Source organism: Serinus canaria, chromosome Z (assembly GCF_022539315.1).
Source record: "Serinus canaria isolate serCan28SL12 chromosome Z, serCan2020, whole genome shotgun sequence".
NCBI lineage: Eukaryota > Metazoa > Chordata > Aves > Passeriformes > Fringillidae > Serinus > Serinus canaria.
In genome coordinates, this window is record NC_066343.1 from 35,427,337 (window position 1) to 35,449,588 (window position 22,252).

General features: G+C 40.8%; 1 protein-coding gene across 4 annotated transcripts in view; it reads right to left on the reverse strand.

The window, feature by feature from the left end:
* Positions 1-15,844, reverse strand: part of SPIN1 (spindlin 1) — a 61,990-nt gene extending 46,146 nt beyond the window's left edge. Inside the window, exons 1-2 of one of the 4 annotated variants that reach the window (XM_050986598.1) lie at positions 15,518-15,818; positions 2,935-3,035 (exon numbers count right to left, since the gene is read on the reverse strand). The gene's annotated coding sequence lies outside the window, so the exon portion shown is untranslated. Of the gene's footprint in view, positions 1-2,934; positions 3,036-14,573; positions 15,032-15,517 lie in introns of those variants that run through there. The other 3 variants (XM_030236894.2, XM_030236893.2, XM_009096098.4) reach the window with 3 other exon arrangements.
* Between the last annotated feature and the right edge of the window lie 6,408 nt (positions 15,845-22,252).

The following is a 22,252-nucleotide window of genomic DNA, read 5'->3' on the forward strand; positions in this document are numbered from 1 at the left end:
TAACTCTTCTGACACAACTCTCTCACAATACTTCAGTATTTAAGATATTAGGGGCTTTGTCTTCAGTTACAGATGCTTATGGAGCAAAAAAAAAAAATTTTTTTAATGCAATGAATAAATGATGAAGTAACAACACATTTCCAGACAGACATTCTGGTATACATGTGCATCTATAAACTCACCACATTTTACAAGTATACCTCAATACCTGCACCATCAACACAGAGAAATTAACGTAACGACCTTCAACAACAACGATTTCTCCATTTTGCCTTCACAGATTTTAATAGCATTGATAGAGTGGACTGAGTGGACACCTCTCAAACCCTCAGGCATTCAGCAATAAAATGTGCCTTGTTACCTCAAATAAGCAAAACAATCCATAATGGGTGACAATTCATTATCATTTTTTATATCTGTTTCCTAAAATGCACTAAAAGATTGCCAGTCATACAGAGCTTACATTAGCATCACACAAAGTGAGAAATCCCTTTTAAATAATAGACAAATTTTCATCACTCCAACCCATTACTGGCAGATACTTCTGCTGGGAAGATCATCCTTTGGTAGAAAATTCTGTAAACAATCAGACATACTATGCTTCAGTAAAACTTGTGACTATTTAATTGTCCACAGCTGCACAACCTTTCAACTTGCACCCTTTTTTAACTACCAGAAATAGAAATCACTACAGTGAAAGTAAAATAAAAACCACATTTATACTTAGTTTCATGTAGAGCATAAGCATCAAGTTTTTAATAGTTCTCTGAACTCAGGAACTTGCTTAGCATCTGTAACACCAGTATGTACATGATACACTGAGTGATCTTTTTCAACAGCACTGGAAATGCAGATGTATATAACCATGTTATTGTCCCCCTCTCCTACCAAATAAACGAACCAAAGACCAGCTGGTCCTTCCACCTAGGGAATTTAAAAAATGCACAAAAAAGGGCAAAGGGAATGACTTCACTTTCAACAGAAGAAAGGTGTACTTTAATCATGCTTTATCTATTTTTCATTCTATTTTTCCATAAAAAAGGCACTAGTGAAACTAATTAAACATCCAGCCTACTACTGGTGTGGGAATTAGTCCACCTCTGTCCAGAGGTTTTAAAAGTTCTCAGCCTTCCCATAAAGAACAGACAGTTGCACCTGCAAGAGATGATCATCTCAGCTGGCCCAGCTCAACAGTTCACAGATCAAGGCTTCTTCCAGACAAGGCTTCTTGTCTGGGCCTTTACATCAACTGGAAAGAGTCTGGGAACCTGCAATCAAAATTTCCCTAATTTTATTTATCTGTTGCTCTATATGGTCCTAAAATTCTTCAGAAAAAGAAAAAGGGGCAGAAAACCTCTAAACAATGCCATTCCTAAAGGCGTCATACATCAGTGGTTATTAAGTTTGCTTCCAAAATGCACTGATTTTTAAATGACAAACCTCAAGTCACATGGGTTGATTACGACTAAAAAGCAGTGATAACACTCTACCGTCACTAAGACAGACATCAGCTGCTGACTGCAATTAAAAATAGACACAGGATTTTGCCTGAAAAGGAACTGCTAGTTATCAACATGCACAGGTGAAAAAAACCCCCAAAGCAACCCACTGACAAAAACAGTGATTAATTAAAGAAAAATGAGATTAATGAAGCAAATGAAAGTAGAAAATAACATATGCATGCCATATCCAGAATGCAAAAACAAAATAAAAAAGCTCAATTAACTCCAGTTTTTAAGTTTACACTCACACTAAATATAATTATGTTTCTGAGATTCACACAAACTTTCAGGGTAAAGCAAAACTGCAGGACTGCAACTTTAAGCATTCATAAATAAATAACCCAGAAAACAAAGGAAAGTTCTCCAGAAATTAATTTCAGATAACCTTGTAGGCTTAGTCTAGCCTTTTACAAGATATCAACAGTGAAGCTGTGCAAAAGTAGAGCATTTTACTAAAATTAAACTGATTAAAATGTAATAGTTTCTTATTTGATCTGCTTCTACATGGACAATATTACAACCAAATTAAATATTGGCTAAGGACTTACTGACATTTTGACATATGCTTGCCCTTTGAAGAATTCCTTGCTTGTCTCTTGGTTCAAAAAATAAATTCCAAAAATTAAACACAAAATGCAAAAGAAAATGTCATAAATCTGGTATTAAAACACACACATTTTGGCTCTTCTACTGACTAGGAATGAAGCTAATGAAGGGATAAGAGAACTGATTCATGCCAAATGAGCTTACAAGGGCTTCCTTAAAAAAGAAAAAACCACAAAAAACTCAACAAATGAAATATGCTTGTCAACATAAACTTTCAAGTTCCATACTAAACCATGCAGTGGTTTTTAAATAAATTTCTAGTTTGTTTTCTCTCTAACGGCTAAGAACAAATGTATCTGTTTTCCCATACATACAGATACAGAGCAGAGCAAAACTAATTTTGAAAAAAACAATTCCCACTATTGCAACATTATGCACACTTTAGTAAAAGAACAATAACGACACACATAGCACATTTTAAAAGACTTTTCTTATAGTTCTTGTCTACTCTTCTCTCAAGCAGCATGGGCAAGCATAACCTCTTTTATTACTGAATTATTTCCTATGCTAACAGAACACGGGGTTCAATTTCAGTACTATTCTGTCCTTCTACTATGGAATCATCATCAGCTATCAAAGTGCAGCCAAACAGCTTTAAAAATAATGACAATACAAGATAAGACTTTTTAAAAATAATATAAAGAAGAGATCTATCTAGTACTTATTCAAAGTCATGATAACCTCCCTTACATCACTTTACCCAAAGGTAAATTTCAACCCACTCCTAATTGTTCAGTCGAATGCCTTTAACCACAGGGCAAGAACCTGCACTGCTGGCATAACAAGAAGCTGTCACAGCCTTGTGTAACCATCCAAAGCAACTCACTTTTGCATCATGGCAAATACAAACTCGGTTACTTTTTCAATTGATGATCACAGGGCTGGAACATCTCTACAAGATCAGGTTGAGAGGTGGGGTTGCTCCGCCTGAAAAGAGAAGGTTTTGGGGTAACTTTATGGCAGCCTTTTGGGGTAACTTTATGGCAGCCTTTCAGCTGCTAAAGAGGACCTACAAGAAGGCTGGAGAAACGCAAGTAGCAACAGGACATGAGTGAGTAGCTTCAAAGTAAGAGAGGATAGGTTTAGATTAGGTATCAGGAAGAAATTCTTTACTGTGCAGATGGTGAGGCACTGAAGCAGGCTATTCAGAAAAGGTGTGGATGCCTCCTCTCTGGAAGTGCCTCAATAAACCCTTGAGCATCCTGGTCTAGTAAAGGCGTACCTGTCCATGGCAGAGGAGTCAAAACTAGGTGATCTTTAAGATCCATTCCAAACCAAACCACTCTGTGGTTCTAGAACTTTCTTTCCTGGTAGACAACTATCCTCTCCTCCTTCGAATAAAAACACCAAAAATAACATGCACAAAAGTAACAGCTGCCTAGGATATGACAGCAACACTACACAATCACTGTGCTTGCTAACACTATATAGTGAATGCAAGTGAACTTTAAAGTTTTACAATGCAATTATTTTATTAATCATGCTCTTACAAACAGAAGTGACACAAATAATTTATTAAAACTCTAAGCAAGTGTACTGAATTTGGTCTGAAAACATTTACAACAGGTCTCCTGAAACCATGGAGGAAAAACATCTATTTAAAAAAGTAAGGCACTTCACTGTTCTCTGCTCGAGTCTCTTCAAGGAGTACACTTCAGTTGGCCTTTGTCAGAAGACAAGGTTTAATCTATTGTGCTAGTCAGAGAAGGATTGCTCCAAAGCCAAAAGAATCACTCCAACATTCTGGAAGAGCAAGCCTAGGGCAAACATACCTACCCTTCTGTTAGAAAGTAAAGGACTGGTAAGTTACTGCGCTTATAAGTCTGTTAGGTAATCATGGCAAATCAAACTCCTGCATTTACAACTCTTGAGAAGGCTGGCTGATCTTTCTAAGCATCATTTTAAGTACATCACAACCACTTCTCCACAATGCAGGCTAGCAGTGCTGCTATATACACCTTCAAACACGGAGAGAATACAAGCAGCATACTGCTTTTAGGGGCAGGGGGATATCATCATTAGATGAATCACTTGCAAACTTTTTAGTCTGTGCATCATAAGTACCAAATTATTCTTTGATGTGTTTGAGTATCCTGAGAAGATGCCACTGCAAAACTAATCTAAACCTAGGCATAATAAAAGAAAAATCCTAAACCAAATGTAAGAATTTGTGACACAAACATTTGTAAAAAAAGTCAAAACAAACTTGTGCAACACAACAACCAGCCACCAACTTTTAATGCAAACAAAGTGCATAAACATTCAAGATTCTTCTAATGACAAGCTATTATTCACAGAATTGACTAGAATGTCAAAATTTAATTGTTATGAACCCCAACCTAAGTAACCAGAGAGGATATTGACATGTAAGTAATAATTCAGCACTTAAAAGAAAAAAAAGCAGGACCGCAAAATACTGAAAAGGGACAAGGTTAGAAAATAGTTGCCTACATCAGCTTTCTATACAACCAAAACTATGACAAGATTAGCCACAAGATCATTTAGTCAAAGATTTGAGACACATGTGTCCAAACTTCTCCCATAACCAATATCACAGTAGCTACAACCATAACAGACATTTTTCAATAAATCATATATTAACTTGGATTTCTACTGGACACTAACACTGATTGCCCCTATTCTAACAAAAATGTAGCTCTGTTTCTTAAATCAGCTGACAGCAGGAAGAGGAATTAGAGAGAAAGTATTGATAAACTTTGGCCTCTTCTAGTCAGAAAATGGACACATTTTATACAAATTACTGCAATGAAGGAGCAAACATTACTGTTTTTGCAAACTGAAGCATGATCACACTGATAGATACTAAATGCATATTCCAAGCATAGGAATTTCTCATTACACACCTGGTTTTAAAAAAAACTTACATAGTTAGACAATCCAAATCAACAGCATTTTTCGTCCTATCTTTGCAATGACCAGGGAAAAAAAAAAACAAAAAACCCAAAACTGAAAAAAGGATTCAGAGAAAATGATCTCTTGGTTTTTATCTACAGTTTGAAAAAGCTGAGCAGCCAGTCTTAAACTGAATTTGTCTTACCTATTTTCTTCACATTCAGCCATTTTAGCTTATATTAAATCAGTTCTCAGAGGCATCCATGTAACAGTCTACAGTGGAATCATAAACCAGTTAAGTGAAAACACTTGCTGTTAAGCATGGCAGTCTCTTGCCACAGTTACTAATGAAAAATGAGATGTTAGTTTTTCCAGATCATCTGCAGAATATTCACTCACCGTCTAAAAATCTTGGCCTAAAGAGATTATCGCATTTAAATGGTGAATAGCTGCCATAGATGTCAAAGTTGCTATCGGCATAACAAGTCACTAAAAAAAAATTCAGCACTCTATTATAAAAGCTCCAATTGCAGCTAACTACACTGGTTTCTGTAAGTCTGAAGAGTCAGTGAAAGAACAAAAATTTACTTTAAAAGAAGATAAATTAGCTGTAGAAAATTTATATCAGATATTTGCAATATTAATTTAAATACTTCAGTCAGAACCGAATTCATCATCAAAGGCAATGGTACTTCTTCTTATTAAACCACCAATCATACATTCTTCTCTAAGATGAGAACCATTAGCATTGTGATGTACCATGGTTATCTTCTTTCACATTTTTGGTGAAAAAACACAACACGTACTGCATAATGTGTGCATGTCTGTTTGTGTGTGTGTGAGTGCTGGTAGGGAGCAAGACAACAGAGAAAAAAGTTCAACTGTGAAACCAGTGAATCTCCCTAAAAGCTGCAGAGACATCAGAACACACCAGTCCTCACAGAACTTCTTAAAAAGCACAGAAGAAAAATGCACAAAATATTACTTCTAATTTTAAGCTACTACGAAATATTACTTCTGATGATGGTATATACTCAGGAAACTAATTAGTAGATGTGAAGTATTTAAGCAGATAAGCTATTTCAAGCTACTCTGGGAAGTTATTTATTGGACTGTGAAAAAATGAACTCTAAGACAACATCTGCATGCATTTGTGTATAGCTGACTTAAAACACTATACTATCCTCATTCTCTAGTTACAGAAAGGTAATGTTATATTTGCCCAATTATCCCATCATCAAAAAAACCCAAACAATATTAAAGGTAGAAGCAATTTTAATTGAGTAGCTTAGAATATATAAAGTCAGATACACTTGAAATATTGACAACATAATTTGGTTAAAATAAGGGATAATTTGGTTCCAATAATAGCGCATAAGCAAAAAAATAACCGTGTGGGATATGACGTGCAGGGTCCTTGGACCCCTGCCACCTCGCGCACAAGCACAAACGAAAATGCTCCCTTTTATGCCATATGTCAATGCCATCTCCTCCTATTTTCAATTCATCACACTTCTACCTCCACCCTCATCACTACCTTTACTGCACATGCTCCACCACTCTTATAGGTGGTCACACCACTCTTTTGGGGTTGTCACTGATGAAGGCCTCTCCTCTTCCTCGATGTCCTTTAATTCATCTTTAGGTTACATGTATGCACCAAGCTAGTATAATGTAAGCCAAAACTAACATAAGATAATATTATATTTAAGCACCCAAACAATAAATCTCATATAATTAACATTTTCCTGGGACCCAACCAGATTTTTGTTTTTGTTAATTTTTAGTAACTGTTATCTCTTGCTTTTTCCTGCCTTAAACAACTGCAGGAAAGGGGGGTGTGTGGGGGGTGTGTGTGTGTGTGTGTGTGGAACCCCTCCTCTCCCTTTCTTTCTTGGCACTACATCTTTTAACTGTTTTATTATTTCCAAATATTAATTGCTGTATCAATATTGATTACTGTTTCAATTTTGTCAGCACGAATCATACCTATTCACCACAGTAACAAAATGATGGCAAGAATGAAGTCAAGGCTTCCAGAATCACCTTGGAATTAGTCATTCTTTACCATACTGTGTCTGACCCACACAGTAAACCTGCCTTCCTTTCTTCAACTTCGGTGGTTAAGTTGTATTTAAAACAACTGCTGCACTGAAACTACTCCACTGTGCATGCAGCACAAATAGAAATTAAATGAGAAAGTAAATTAATTATGACAGACCTTGGAGGTAGAACTTCTAGCAACAGCAACAGATAAATGAAGTCTCTTTTTTTGCTTTATAATCTCATTTTCTCTTCAAAAAAGTTTTATATCTGATCCGAAATAGCTTCACCAATAAACACTTAAGTGTATTTCCTGAGATTCTGCATTAACCTAGGTATGGGTAAAAACAACAATCCTCCCAAAAAAACTCACATGCCTCTTCCCTTTTGAAAATGCACATGCTTATTTGTAGGGAGGACTTAATTGTCTTGTCCTGTGGTCCTTGAAGAGAAAAAGTGAGGCATCTTCCAGCAAACAGGATCTCAGAAAGCAGGATATCCTACTCCATAAAATCAGGTGAGGCTTTCTAGGAGCCTGTCCTGGAGATAATCAAAGCACACACAACAACAACCACACCTTTGCCCTTTTTGCTCATGCCACTGCCGTATTGCGCCACCCTCACCCAAACACAAACTCTCCTAGAAATGTAATTAGAGGCTTAAGTACAACCAAAACCTGAGATGCTTATTTACAACATCACTCTTCCTTCTTCAATAAATTATACCTAAGAGCAAAAGAAAAAGCCTGCCTCAAACAAATCCATGCAAATTCAGATCTTCAAGCTTCTAGCCTAAAACTATCTGTAATGCAATGTCTATTTCACTTCTGGTTAGCCAAGGTTACAGCATTTGAAAAAGTACTTTTCATCCAGTTAATACAGCCACCTATCCCTACTGCCATAAAGTAAAATTAACATGTACAATCTCTTTCAATACAAGCTACAGGTATAAACACTGTAAACACAGTGCTAGGGTTTAAGATTCTTCCTTTTGTTTCTACTCTCGGGGAATTTTCTCCCATATGTGTTGCTAGGTGACAGTAAGGACTGGGTACCTAAGAGAGACAAGAGAAGTGGCCACAGCTTAGGGGAGGGGTCCAGTTGGCTACTCTCTCTGGGTTTCTCTGGGAAAGGCAGAATTGTGCTGCAAAGAGCAGGGGCTGGGGCAGCTCCTGGCTCTCTTCCACTTGGCTTTGAAGGAGGACAGTCGGAACTGCTGCTTTGGGGAGGGAATTCACTGCCACTGGAGCCCAGCCCAGTCCTGCTTCTTCTGCTGTGGGAGTCCTGCTTCTCTGCTCGTGAGAGCAGCCACTAAACTAGGACCTTATTACCACCCAACCTCCTGAAAAAGGACTTTTCACCATCTGCTGGGGTGCCTTAGGAGAAAACCTCGGGATCCCAAGTGCTTTCCCCTGGCAGGGAGCCTTTTCCCTGCCCTGCTCAGAGCCCGGCTGCCACTTCCCCGCCGGCTGCCACTTCCCCACCGGCACCATTTTGTTTTTTTTCTGCCACTGCTCTGAGTTTTCGTTACATTGTAGCTCTGCACCCCCGGACATCCAGAATGCCCCGTGATTCCAGCTGCAACTGCGAAGTTTCTGATAAATCTCATCCACCACTCCAGGACTTTGCTGATCCCTACCTTCCCAGCTTACAGCTCCAATGTCCCTGCTACCGCTCCTTTTGCTATCCAGAGGGGGCAGTGGAATAGCTGGTCCTGGGGTTCCTAAAGGAAGCTCCTTCTCCATCCCTTACCGCCAGCTGCGCCCACCACAGTTTGAGCGGAGGGACACAGCTGGACCTGCGCACAGCGCCCCCTGCAGGCGCGGGAAACCACCGCACCCGCCCTGCCCACCAGGAGCCAGCAGCGCCCCTGCCGGCTGCGACCGGAACTGCACCCATGGGCAAAGCGCTCAAAGACTGGGAGAGAGACATTTCCGCTGAGGGTCTGCTCGTTTGCTGTCGCTGCCACTGCTGTCTGCTTGCCTTGCTACACACACCAGTAAAGAACTGTTATTCTGTTTCTCATATTTTTCCTGAAAGCCCCTTAATTTCAAAATTATAACAATTCAGAAGGAAGACATAATATTTTACATTCCAAGGGACGCTCCTGCCTTCCTTAGCAGACACGTGTCTTTCAAAGACACACAGGTATAACTGAAGGCAGAAGCAAAACTCCTCCTGAACAGATAGTAAATCCGCTTGCCCTCTTTTTTTGTCTGGCATCTAACAGACAAAAGGAAGCTTTGCTTTACCGACAAAAAGGAAGTGTGGAAGACGTAATTCACCTGAGACGTACTCCTGCAGTTTAGGAAATGAAGATTTCTGTGCTTATTCACTCCTCCCTTCAGCAGGAGGGAGAGATGACCCAGAGGCCAGCTGCTCTGCCTATCATCAAAGAACCATAAGAATATGCAACAATCTGTGATTTCCAAGTATACTGAAAGCCTGCATATCCTGTAACCCTAAAAGGATTCAAGAACGGATTTCTGTGAAGTCACACGGAAGTCAGAATCTACTGTTAAGCTGCTTTTGAAGACATACTTGTCAAAGTATAGATTTTGGCCTATCATATCTCACAAAATCTCAGGACCACAATATCTCATTTTTAGTTCCAATGACACCTAAACAACCAATTAATGGGTTTTCAGGCCATCTTTCACCAACAAGACAAAGAACTTCTGAAGGGGATTTCTGAAGAAAAAAGTAATTACATCCATTCAACAAAGCTCTCTGCAACTGGAATGCTTTGGGAAAGAAGGAGTACATTGATCTCTAACTTGTTTGCCTCCATCCCAGCTTCACAGTGATGTTTAGCTCATTGTCTAGACCATACGTGGTTATTAAACATGATGGGCAAGCAATTGTCCAGAAACAGTCAACTCTTTTCCAAGTATAATTTTATGAGTTACACAAACTCCAAATTTGAAGCATTATTTTTACTAATTTTTATCATTCCTAGAAAATGGAAGAAAGATGGTCTAATCTGCAGACACTTTTAAGTGCACAACTATAACCAGAAATAAGTTACATATATGCAGCAAAACACATATAATACTTTCCAGTCCATGGCAGGTACTTAACCTTTGCTTACTAAAAGAAAGCAAAGCACAGCTCCAGACTTCAGCAAACATTGTGTCTGTCAAGGAATATAGAACAGTTAATCAAAAAAACTTCACAAAATTTTTGCTGGAGAACTAATCTAGAACATGTTTATTCTTGTACTACTCAGCTCACAAAACATTAAATCTAGAAAGGTAAAAATTTCCCTATTCAAGAATTTCAACTAAAATCACAAGATAATATACTAGACTTGAGCTGCCTTGATTCCACAGAACTAGCAGCAACTTCCATGCAGGAAACACAAACACTAAATTAGTAAAAACTGAAACAGTTCTAAAACACATAATTACTTGATTTTAAAAAATCAAATAGATCAAAAGGCTGACATTTAATAACTCTTTCTGTCCTTATCCACATAGGGTAAGAAACCATAATCTAGCAAAGTTCTCTTTTAAATTTAAACTGGATTAGAAGAAGTTAACAGGAAAAGAAGCTCAGCAGTTGAGTTTTGCTTGTTCTGTTGTTGTGTATGGTTTTTTTTGAAGTCTGTGTTGGTGACACTTTATAGACCTTAGCATGATGGTGCAGACCAGCTAGAATAGCTTACTATACTATAAAGTAGTAACTAATTGATACAGCTCCATTTTGTTCTAAATACCATACACAACAGATGGTCTTAAGTTCAGCACCCCTTCTGTGAAAGTCAAGTATTTACTAAATCACTGGAATCCACAGAACTGCTTTTGAAATAAGCACCTACTCTCACCAGTATTTGTAGGTGCAGAACTTGAATACTGTATTGGAATATTCCACAAAAACTTTTTAAAAATCACACCAAAAAACCACAAACTAACCAAAAAAACCCCAAACCTAACCCAATCAAAGAGCTAATCAAGTTTTATAGATTTTTAAGTCTTACCAAAAAGTGTATAAATTCATCAAAATATTTCAAGAACATATGAACCAAGTTACAATAACTGCAAAATTTAAAATATGATTAAGTAAAAGTTACAGCTAGTAGACACCACAGGTAATCATTACTATTTCTATATATTTCATTTTGTGAAACCTTTGTGGAACCAATAGTGAAGTTTCCAAGTCAGTCATTCAAGATGTCATTTAACATAGATTTACAGCAGTTTCATGACATATATTACAGAAAATAAATTAAAAAATATATAACCTGGATTTGTAGAACCATGTCCCACAAACTGAAAGCCAAATCCATTCCCCTCCTGAATTCTGTATGTCTTTAGAAAATTCACATTTTACTATACAACAGAAAGTTAACTTCAGCCACCACATGGTGAAAGCAGTTAGCTCAAATCAAATTATTTCAGCATTGTTTGAAATGGATCAGTGACGAAACCCTTTTGTCTCTTGGATCAACTGTTCATAGCTAAATACAAACCAGTCAACTGCATTGTTTTAAGGATCTCAATATATATTCACATCAGATGGAAGCAAGTCTACACATTCATAAAGCAAAGTCAGATTCCCCATTCTTTTAAGGCAGGTAGCATGATGACATCTAGATAGCACCTGGACGGCAAGTGGGATACATATTGATATACAGGAGATACTCATGAGAACCAGCATCAAGAATCATCAGAATTCAGCCTTCCATCATAAAATCACTAGCCTCTGAAGAGCAGTAGGAGAAGGAACACAAGAAAAACAACAAATCAAAAAATTCTCTCACACCTGTCATGAGAAACAAGCTATCTAACCACACAACAGGAAACAACTTTCTGTAAAGCATTTTCTTTGGGTTCAGCTTCAATGCACAGCTTTCGAAGACGGTTTTCTAAACCAGTTGGTTGAATTCGTTTTAGTCACCTATGAAAACATATTGCCATGCCCCACCATCAAGAAATCAAAGTTTGATCTTTCTCTTACCAGGTAAAAAACAAAAAAAAAAAAAGAAAGGAGACAAGAAAAAAAAATGGAATGATGGGAAGTTTGCACCAAAAGACTTCATTCTTTGGAAAGGGGAAAAAAAAAGGTTAAAAATGGCATTTTGCTTCAGTAAATAAAATACTTCTAAAAATATATAATTTGTCAAATATTAAGCAAATCATTAAACATTAATAACACACAGCTCTTGCATCAGCTATTGGTTTACAGATCTGAACATGTCAAAGAGTGCAGTCTGTCAACAGATAGCAAGGAAAGATACTGGGTTAGAACAGGACAAAAGAACACTCAGACTGAGAAAATATATAGTACTGAATAAGAATGTACTAAATATTTATTACCTTTAGGACTGTATGTTACTTCGTAATTCCATAAATATTTAGAACTACAGCAAGTAATGATTTACTTGATTAAAGATCTACTGAAAAGTATACCCACTTTGAAAAAAACTATTAATTTCTAACTTCTCCCAGCAAGCTGATCACTGAGACTGCATTTACTGCAGTCTTCCTTTTCCTCAACCTCATTTGCCAAACAGTTTTTGAAAAAAAGGTTTTACTAGTCTCAGGTTTTTAATTTGGTTGAATACAGCCTAGCATAACTCACAATGGCAAAAACACTGGAGGGTCTTCACTAAATGAAGATGCAGAGATTTGGCAAGATCTTCAATTACATCTGCTCCTTTTGGGGTCTGAAGGCCAACAATACTGATTTTTGACTAAATCAACACAACCAAGACAGGAATAAAAACCTTCCCAGTGTCACAGAAAAGAATACAATGCAAGGTGAAATAAAGATGCTACAGACAGGAAACTTCACAAAGATGATGAAATGGAGACAAACATTACAGAATAAAATTTAACTCTACCAACAAAACTGCAATGTAACTGAGTTAAACTGTGTTGTGGATGGCTTATTTTTATTCTATTTTGCTCTTCAGCCTAAGAATTGGTTTAAGTATCTGAAGGCCTATTCTGAGGGAGGAGTCGCATACTTCAATGCAGTTCACATTTTTAGTAGGTGAGCATAATTTCAAAATGCAGTAGTTATCACAATAAATGACAAATTAACTACAACCAGTAAAACTATTCTAGTTTAGGCAATATTGCCCTCAGACTGAAAAATGTAAAAAAAAAAAAAGGAACTGCCTGTTGCAGGAATCTACTGATGTATCAGACTATAGACCTTTGCTCTGACTTTTCCATCTAGAATTAAAACAGTTGCCTCAGAAGTCATGACGTAGATACACATTCCAAAATGATACTGTAATTTGGATGACTTATTTTAAGTTTTATGTTGCTGTAAACTCCTTCTATATATTATTTTCTCCATAACCAGTGTTTGCTAATCAATGCTTATAAACGGGGATGGAAAAAGCAGCAGAAAGAAGTATTCATATACAGTATTTAATTAGCATATTTCTACCTCAGTAAAAGCTGTGAGACTGTGCCATTCCAATGCTTCTCCACTAGAAGCTTCTAAAGCAAAGCAGACAAAAGACGACATAGCTAGGACATTTGTTACTTAAGAGCAGTGCTCAGAAACCTATGGCTATCCATGTGTATAAATAAAGACCGTATCTTCAAGTATGATCCTTGAAAAATTAAACACTTGGAATTACAGTAACATGTCTAGAAAGCAAATATAAAGCATCATATCTTAACCCCTTCAACATTCACCATTAATTTACAGGCTAGAAATAAAACCATTTCATGGCAGATCACTTTAGATATGCTCAAACTACCTCCAAGTGTTTTGGTTTTACGTCACAAGCAGCAAAAAAATAAGCCGTATTTATCAAAGCCAGAAGGGGGTGCTCTGAATAACTGAGGTGGAGGTACTGAACTAAGCATTTGCCTTGCACTGCTAAAGGGGTCAAAAGCATGCTGTCTTGTTTTCATTTGGGAGCTCACTTAACTTCATGTTACAATGCCTTTTTTACAAAAAAAACCCAAACAAACAAACAAGCAGTAACAACAACAACAACAAAAAAACCCAAAATAAAAAATCAGAAAGCACTCCTTTTAGGAAAAAGGAAACGCTTCGGTTTGTACTATTGTCATCACAAGGGCAAATTAATTTGTGACAGAAAGCTAGCAACACGAAGACCTGACAAGTGTAATTTCTGGTTTATGTATTCCACGTTCTGCAAGCTGTTTAAGATACTAACAAGGAGATACAGGAAATGCAAAAAAGCCAAAACGCCTATTTTACGGGTTTTACCTACACAATGCCTATTCTGACATAATTAGTTGAGATCTTTTTAATGTGATTGTCCAGAGTTGACCCCTTAGATCGAATTGTCCTGAAACGAAAGAAAAGGCCCTAGTTCATTCTGCCAAGTGTAACACAGTGTTCTCATCTCTGCCAGCACTTTGGTGCATCAGCCACCCCCCCACCCAACACCAGAAAAAGATACGCACATTCCAATCAGGCCTCTCGCAGCGGGGCTCACCCCGTTCCCCCCCTCCTTCCCTCCCTTCCTCCCTCGCCCCAGGCCTTGCCAGGTTCCCAAATCACCTCTGATTTTAGGTTTCATTTTGTTGTAAACCGCAAAACGAAAGGAGAAAGCTTCCAAAGCGAGGATCCTTACCCTGATATCCCGCCATGCGCGCAAATAAGGAGGGTGAATTTTTTTTCCTCTTTTTCTTTTTTTTTTTTTTTTTTTTTTGATGGGCGATGAAGGGGGAGGGGGGGAAGAAACAAAAGCCTACACGGAGGAGCGGCTAAGCAGCGGAGACTGAGGGAGAAGGCGGAGACCCTGGTGGAGGAGCAAGGCGAGCGTCAGCCATGTTGTGTGTGTGTGTGTGTATGTGTGTGTGTGTGTGTGTGTGTGTTGGTCCAGTATTTACAAACCTGCAGCTGCAGCAGCGTTTGGAGCCTGGGAGAGAGAGGGGAACGCAGGGAGGGAGAGGGAAGGGAGGAGGGAGGAAAGGAGCGAGGGAGGAGGGGAAAGCGGCACAGCAGACAAAGGATCGCAGCAGCGCAGAGCGAGCGAGGCGCGCATACACCGCGCCGGCGCTGTCTCCCGCGGCCCCGGCTCTCCGCCGCCCTCACGCCCCCCTCGTCCCGCTTTCCCGCTTCCACCTCCCCGGGGAACGGCTTATCCGCCAGCAGCCCCTCGGCGGGCCCCAGCCCGCACACAATAGCTCCGCAGCGGGGAAAGGGGGAGGGCACCGCTCCCCTACGGGTGGATGCGGCGCGGGGCCGTGCCGGGGGAGGGCGGCAGAGCCTCGGAGCCCGGAAGGGCGGGGGAGGTTGCCAAGCAGCCAGGGAGCTTGCGGGAAAAGGGAGAACAGAGACGACACCTCCAGACCGGAGCCTCCGCGGCCCCGATGTCGCCCGCGGCTTCCGGGCGAAGAGGGCGGGGGATCCACGATGTGAGAGGCCCGAGGGAAGCGAGGCGCGGCCGGCCTGGGAGCGCCGGTCCCCCCACAGCGACTCCCTCCGGCTCTGCCCGGTACTGGGCCGGTCCAGGCCAAGGGCGGCGCGACGGGCTGCGCTCCCCCCATCCCCTCCCTCGCCCCGGTCGCTCACCTGCTGGCGGAGCGGGCGCCCGGGGGTGCCAGGGCTGCCGCTCAGCCCCTCCCAGCCGGGCCGCTCAGCTTCTCTGCGGCGGCGGCAGCAGCGGCGGCGGCGGGCACGGCCGCTCCCCTCGTCTCGCTTGTCCCCCTCCGCCGCCGCTGCTTCCAGCTCGCCTCTGCCACATTTGGATCCCCCTCTCCCTACGCGAGCTCCGCCGCCAGGATAGAGGCCTCCTCACCTTCCTGCCAAATAGTGAGCCGCCCGCATCGCGCCGTTCAAAACACAGGGCCGGGGCCCGCCCTCCTCCCCCTCGCTGGCCGCCCCTGGCGGCGCGCAGGCGCACTGCGCCGCCCCGACTGCGGCGGGCAGCCCCACCCGGCCCGCCATGGGCGGCGGCGCGGCCTGCTCCGGGCTGGTGGCGCACGGCGTGTCCCGGTCGTGCCCCAGGTCACCCTCCAGCCCGCAGGGTGCACGGAGAACCCCGAGCCATCTCTGACTGTCCTTTGCTGGGAGGCACTCACAAAGATCATCGAGTCTGCTCTCAGCCCTGAGCGGGACATGAGTCACACAATGTGCCTAAGAACACTGTCCTAACACTTAGTGAATTCTGCCAGGTTTGGTGCTGAAGAAGGGCAAGAGTGTAGTGCAGCTGCTGGAAGGCAGGCTAGCACTTCACCTGAGCAGGGAAAGTGTTTGTAAGTAATACAAGAGAGCAACTGCATGTTTTATGAAATTGTCTTCTCATTTCAAAAGAAGCAACGTTACTGGGAGAAAGAAGGTGTAGTTCCTTCAAAACTTTAAGGTTTCCCTGAAAACATGTTAATCTATGTAATTAAATGCAAAAAAAAAAAAAATAAGGACATGAAAAAATGTAGGGAAGCCTTCAAAAATCTGTGCTGAACAAAAGCAGTAGTTACAAATTCTTTCCCCCTCTTGGAGGGCTGTCCTGCATGCCCCTGGCAGGCTCAGAGACAGTACCTGAGGGAGCAGTAATGGAAAATTTGCAAGTAATCAAGACTTGGTTAGCGATTGACAGACCATAGGCAAGTGTCATCTTTTCGACTTAGCATTAGATGCCAGGACACCTAGGAGAAAATCAGAACGTTTCTTTATTCTAACAGAGTGTATTTTCTAATTTGGGAGGCATGCATGATCTAGATGGAGTGGAACACAAGGAAGAAATTTGGTGAGCCATACCTGAATTTTTCATACTGAACTGTCTAAGGCATTAATTCGGGGGCGGGGGGGGAAGTAAAATAATCTGGAAATGTATTGATGAAAATATCATATAGTGTCATCAAATCCTAGTCCGTCATTTTGGTAAGTCATTAAAGCACAGACCTCTAAGATCCATTACTGTCATGCTGACAGCAAAATGGGAAACATCAGTAAGATTTTTACCTTCTGACAAATTTATCTTATAATGAAAGCAGGTGGATAGCTGATCTGCCATAACAAATTATATTGGTACCTTTTTCTGAAGCAAGGCTTGGCAAGAAAATAAGTCAGTTTGGGGAAGGGAAGATTTGGTTCAAAGAATGGAATTTGAGATTTCTTAGTTCAACAGTAGCAAATGCACAGGATAGTATCCAAGTTCCTAAGTCACATTTACAGATCACATCATTAATTAATTCTGTGCCTGTGACAGAAAGTAAAGTAGGGGTGTGTGCAGGCATAGACTTACATAACTTTGCTTAAAATTCTATTGGCAGAACAGAAGAAGAATCATATTTTTAGTTTCTTCTTTGTTTTCACATCTCTTAATTTCATCCAAGGAACTATGTCCCCAGTAATTCCTATGATAAAGAGTCCTGAGATTCTGAGAGATTATTCATTTGCAATTTAAAGGAAGAAATTTCTGAGAAGAAAGAGATTGAGAAACAATGAAGTAGGGTAAAGATGAGGGTACAAGTTAATAATGCTGTACCATCTGAGTAGGATTGTAAAATCTGTAACCAGCTTTGCGTATCATTGAGATAAACAATCATTGGTTAAATTCTCCTGACATAAAAATGAACATAGAGTCATAGAATCGTGTGGCTAGGAAGGGACCTTCAAAAGCCATGTAGTCCAGTGCCCCTGCAATGAGCAGGGGCATCTCCAACTAGAAGTTGCTTCAACTCAGGGGCTCAGAGCCCCATCTGTCTGACCTTGAGTGTTTTCAGGGATCAGGAACTATCACCTCTCTGGGCAGCCCATGCCAGTGTTTCACCACCCTCATTGTAAAATATTGCTTCCTACCATCTCTAAATCCCCACTCACTTAGTATATAATCATTGTGCTTTGTTCAGCTGTAGCAGCTACTGCTAAAAGGTCTGTCCCTGTCTTTATTACAACCTCTGCTTAAGTACTAAAAGGCCACTGTAGGGCCTCCCTAGTGCCTTCTCTTCCTCAGGCTGAACCTTCCCAAATCTTTCAGCCTTCCTTCATGCAGAGGTGCTTCATCCCTTTGACCATTTCTGTATCCCTCCTCTGGAGTCACTCCAGCAGTTCCATATCCTCCCTGCGCTGGGACCCCAGAGCTAAATGCAGGGTTCCAGGTGGGCTCTGACCAGAGCAGAGCAGAGGGGCAGAATCCCCTCCCTGGCCCTGCTGCCCACGCTGCTCTGGATGCAGCCCAGGACACGTTTGGCTTTCTGGGCTGGGAGTGCCCATGGCTGGGTCAAGCCTCTCACTCACCAGCAGCCTCAAGTCCTTCTGGGCAGGGCTGCTCTCCATCTGTTCATCCCCCAGCCTGGATTGATACTGCAGGTTGTCCTGACCAAGGTGCAGCACCTGGAACTTGGTCTTGTTAAACTTCATGATATTCACATGGGCCTGTTTGCTTGTCCAGGTCCTTAAGAATGGTATCTTATCCCTTAGTTGTGTCAGTTGCACCACTCAGCTTGGTGTCATCTGCAGATATGCTGAGGGTGCACTTGATCTCACTGTCTGTGACATTGATGAAGACACTGAACAGCACTCGTCTCTTGAGGGACACCACTTGTCACCAGCCTCCATCTGGACACTGAGCTGCTGAACACTATTCTGTGGATGCAAGCATCCTACCAATTCCTCATCTACTGAACAGTCCACTCATCAAGTCTTGCATGACTATTCAGACAGACAGAATACCTAGATCTGAATATATGGTGTGGGACATATGGAAGGATATTAACAGCTAGTTAATATCCTAGTTAGTTAATAATGGAAGGATAGTAACAGCTTCTCAGTAGTGGCTGTGGTGCTATTTTTCTGAAAGGATTTAATGGTACTAGGATGTATTTGTTCTTTGGAGCTGTCATTGACTGTAGCAGGATGCTCTGCCTAAGTGGGGGTAAACTGCTCAAACCTTGCTCTATTTGTAAAAATTATCAGTGATAGATAGAGAAGGAGTTCATGTTGCTTTTGATTTTGAAGAGTGCTGAAGCCAGCCCGAGTCTTTTATCCCAAAACCAAACATTCTGAGGATGTAAAAAACAGTGTTGTGACAGCAACTGACATTGCTGAGGAAGCTGCAGACAAAAATCCTGATAAAGAAACCAGCAAGTGATTACACTGTAATCGATTTAAAGGTGCTGAGCTAAAGGCTGCTGAGCTGACATGGCTGGCCTAGAAACATGTGTTTTACAGTCAATGACTTTATACTGTGAAAGCCCAGTCCCTCTTCTTCCAGGAGGAACTTGCAACACACTCCTTCTAGGAGTGCATGTGGAGATTCCTCCCTTGAGTGCTGATGCCCCTCAGGGTTACTTTGCCCATGGTCTTTGGTTTGGATAAGTAGCATCAGTCTCCATTTAATAATTATTAGGCTAGCTTCAAATTATTGATTTAAGAAATAGTGCACTCTGCTAGTAGTTACAGTCCTGACTGAAGTCTTTTAGTCTAATCACTATCATCAATTAAAATAACTGATTTACTTTCTTCATATAGATGTATTTAGTTTGTCATCAATCTTGCAGGACAAAGTCATGTAAGTTTCAATCACACCTATACAGTCCTTTAGAGGTAATCATTGATTAAGTCTAGGATTGGGTTCTGCCACACCTAGACTTCTCTCTGAGGAGTTCAGAAGGCAAGGGAGTCTTTTCTGAACCCTCTGTCACAATGGGAAGGTCTCTCTGTTAAACTTTGTCTGAAGCTTCCATTCAGACCACAGCGTATAAGAACCAGTTCCAGACTTCCTACACTTCTTCAGTTCAGATGTTTCTGTACCCAGGAAGCCAGACCAAAATATGCATTGCCAGTTACCATTGCCAGTAACTCAAATAACTCCAGTTACCATGCATTGCCAATTACTCCAGAAGCCTTCACATTGTACCACAGGGCTTGTTCCTCAATTTAGGAGCTGCAGAACATAAATGGGATGTAGCTGCTTTTTGAATGAAATAGTCTTTGAGTCCAACGAGGTCTTGTTCCTCGTCAAAGGAGGAAGTCATCAAACCAAATGTGAAATCAACAAAGTAATTTCTGTGATCCCTAATTTTGTTGTGCTGTTGGAGGGGGGAGGAGCAGTTTAAAAGGAAAACTGGAACTACTGTTAATCCTGATCTGTGTCTGGGTTGTAGTTGTTTTCTTCTCTTGGGAACTGTGGGAAAGCCATTACCTTAGAAAACCCTCACAGAAAAGGATCCTTAGTGCTATCAGCCCATTCCTTGCTTCAGGAATCTGAGGTGTGATGATCCCTGAGGCATAGGAGATCACTTAATTGAGAAGCTCTTGAAAAAATGACTGCCCATCAAGGCCATTTGTTCTTTCTGAATTGCTAGGAGTGCCTGCCTGACTGTAGGCAGGGCCAGGCAAATTGAACTGTGTAACTCTTGCTGCTTTGGATCTGACCTTCTGCTTCAGCCAGACTGTGAATCTGTGGATTCCTTGGCACAAGCTTGGAGCTCTCATGTCCATTCAGGTTTTCTGAGGAAGTGTTGGAGGTCATGTCTGTACAGAGAAGCCCAAGATTGTGCAGCTACCTGACAACTAATTAGGCTAGGCAAAGTGTTTGTGACCAATACAAGCCCTCAGATGCTGACCAAAGCAAACCTAGATACTATATTTTGTACAAAATAGTTTTATGGAAGAGACTCAGCAATAATTCCTTGGTGAACTGTTATTTATGCTCCTGACTTTTTGGTTCCATTAGCGTGGAAAACCTTCCACTGGAGCTTGGCAAGTACAACATGACATAATGTGACTGTTTTGTTACAACATAAGACAAAGAAACTTTAATTCCTGAATACCCGTAGAACACTCTTCATCTGGCTTCCTTAGCAGTACCTTAAGAGTCATAAAGAGCTCAATTTGGCACCATCACATTGTGAACTCAAAAAGCAGCTTAATCCAGTTATTAGTATCCTGTTTTTTTCCAAAGTGTTGTACAAAAACTTCTTCGAATTTTTTAATGCTCTAAATGCTGCCTAGTTTCTCTGGGAACAGAATGGCTGAAATTTCCCACAAGCTTTGAATGCTCTTGGGATGCTCTTGGTAGGAACCAGGTTCCCTCCAGTTCCAGAAACATTTTCTTTTTCAACATCCTCCTGGCTGAGGAATTGTCTGCCATAAATCCTGAAGAAACAAATTGGTTATTGACTTTGTAGTATATAGTAGAGATAATTCATGCTGTGTATGTATATAAAATATTGTGAGATCCAACTTATGTCTTTGACCACCCTGGCTGGGAGCAGAGTCTTATTTCTATTCAGTTAGTTCCTGGACATCGTTAAGATAAAATCAAGCCCTTAAGGTAAGAATGAAACTGAATGAAACCTTCCTGGACCATGAGTGCCGATTTCCAAAGAATGTCTGAGAACCTGTGCTCACCTGGGGAGATTGCATCTACCAGCTCAAGCATTGGCAATACTCTGTTACATGTGAAAGAAGGCTATTCTGAAGAAGCCCAGTCAGCCATCTGGACCTCTGGACCGGCTTTTGTACACTTCTGCATCTGTATGGTCCCAGTTCTACATGTGAAGGGACACAAAAGAACTTTCTGTCATTTCTGCCTCAGGCAGAATAAATGGGATATAAGCTAGCGGCATGAAGCATTCGGGGTGAACCACTAAGGAGACGCTGGCACTCTGTCAGTCAGATCTAGGTTCACCCAGCGCTGACTTCCAGGGTTGACACTGCCTTAGCTCTGGTGGTTTTTCAAAATCCTATTTTTGTTCTTGATCTAATAAATCTTTGTTAATTTTTTTTCTATAAATTTGGTTGCCGATCTGATCATTTATAACAGACTTGATGGTAATCAAGGACTCTTGGAATCTAAATTGCTCATTGGATTTGAAGGGGAAATGCCATCTTTCCTCTGAGCCTGATTTTCAATCCACATCCTTAAATACTGGGATCAGTCAGCCTGTTGTTTTAATTTTCTTTAGGGGACTAAGGGGACTTAATTGCTGTATTAAAGGGTAGCTTTAATTGACTCTCAGTTAAATTTGTCTCTTCCAAGGTAGTTCTTATGAAGCTGATACAGAAGTTATTTAAAATTCAAGGAAACAGAGGCCTCCTAGTGTGTTTACTGGATGACATAGTTACAACATTTGTGCATATCACTTCTATAGGAACCAAATATCTGTCTTCTAACAATTTAAGTAAAACAACAATAAAGTTCAAATATTGGTGATTTATATTAAAATTTTTCTTTTTAAAAATTTATCTATGTATGCATCAGAACATGGTGAATAAAGCTCAGCCTAAAGAGATTCTCCAACTACTACAAAACGGTAGCTCAGGATCTATCAGAGATGTCTATCATGTGCTAACAGAGAG